The sequence below is a fragment of the Babylonia areolata genome, chromosome 1 (genome assembly GCF_041734735.1).
Source record: "Babylonia areolata isolate BAREFJ2019XMU chromosome 1, ASM4173473v1, whole genome shotgun sequence".
Lineage (NCBI taxonomy): Eukaryota > Metazoa > Mollusca > Gastropoda > Neogastropoda > Buccinidae > Babylonia > Babylonia areolata.
Genome location: NC_134876.1, coordinates 88306232 through 88308074, shown reverse-complemented (window position 1 = coordinate 88308074; position 1843 = coordinate 88306232).

Below are 1843 nucleotides of genomic sequence, written 5' to 3'. Positions count from 1 at the left end.
CAAGGTTCTACATGTCAAGTTACCTTGTTTTTTGAAATGAAGAGTGCATGTGGAAGTATACAAGCCTAGGCTTCAGCTTGGTTTGTTAATGGCATCGCAAACAAGGTGAGATTTGCATCTGTTCATTATGATTACAGAACAAAAAAAGCAAGCAAACACCGAATACAGTTCTTTAAAACACGTCGTGGTGAACCCCACATTGTAATTTTTTTCATCTCTGGTCACCATAACTCAGTTGACCAAATTTGTTGTTAAAAAAAACCCCAAGTTTCAGTTTCAGTTTCAGTAGCTCAAGGAGGCGTCACTGCGTTCGGACAAATCCATATACGCTACACCACATCTGCCAAGCAGATGCCTGACCAGCAACGTAACCCAACGCGCTTAGTCAGGCCTTGAGGAAAAAAAAAAAAAGGTGAATAAATAATAGATAAGCTTACACAAATAAATAAATAAATAAATAATAACTATAATGTAAAAAAAAAAAGAAAAGAAAAAGGTAGTAGTTAAATAAAAAGAAAAAGAAAAAAAAGAGGTAGTAGTAAAAAAAAAAAAAAAAAAAAAGAGATAACAATGATGATAAATAAGCCCCCCCCAAAACAACAAACAAACAAAACAACAACAAAACAACACACACACACACACACAAAAACACACAAAACAACAACAAAAGCTGGAGACTCCATCACAACACCCGACAGCCATAAAACTTCAGCCACACAAACTGTCAAAGATCGCTCTCCCTGTGCTTGTCAAGGTGTCGCTGTTGAAGGTGATGAACGACCAGGTGTGTGCACTCTCATGTCTGCCTGTGCATGATTCTAAAGTAAACCCCACGGCTGAGAAATCGGGTGTTTTGGGAATTGACGTTTAAAATGGAAACCATGGCATAAACGCGGCGATTTCATGAAAACAACAGGGGGAGGAAGAACGATCCGGCAACAGGAAAACAGCATCTTTATGAACGTTGGCTCCAATTTTATGAACATGTCACATTTTTCATTTCCTGTATTTGTATTGTGTGTGTGTCGTGGGTATGTGCATGCATAATTATATGCTCTGTGCATAGTTTTCCAGGGAACTTTCTTTTGTTACGAATCTCTCTCTCTCTCTCTCTCTCTATATATATATATATAGAGAGAGAGAGAGAGAGAGGTGTGCGCGCGCGCGCGCGCGCGTGTGTGTGTGTGTTCTTGGGTCGCAACGGGGACTGTGTAAGTGGGCATCTACGTGTATGGCCATGCCATTTTTAACCCGACATTTAGGCAACAATACTCAGAGAGAGAGAGAGAGAGAGAGAGAGAGAGAGAGAGAGAGCTTACGAATGAATAAATTGTCCCCTCTCCTAGAGTGGTCCAGTCTAATTGCTGGACCATAGCGGTAACAAATCAGCAGAGGAGGAAACGCCCATCAGAGTCTCACACAATGCTATCTTTAGACAGCACTTACACGTGCGACTGGAAAGCCACAGTGATTTACATGATGTGGTGTCATGTCTGTCACACGAGGCGTCCTCTTCCCTTCGCGAAACGTGCCAGGGTTCACGAATATTGCAACAGAAAGTAGGTGTACAAGGTTCACGAATAATGCAACAGAAAATAGGTGTACAAGGTTCACGAATAATGCAACAAAAAGTATAGAGTTTAGTTCGGACAGGTTTACTGTGCAACTCCAGTGGAAACAACAACAACAACAACAAAAAACAAAGCAAAAAACAAACAAACAAACAACAACAACACACACACACACACACACACACACACACACACACACACACACACACACACACAATAAAAAACGTTATTTCCTCGATCGAGCCGCGTCAGCCATGCAATGGCTGTTTATA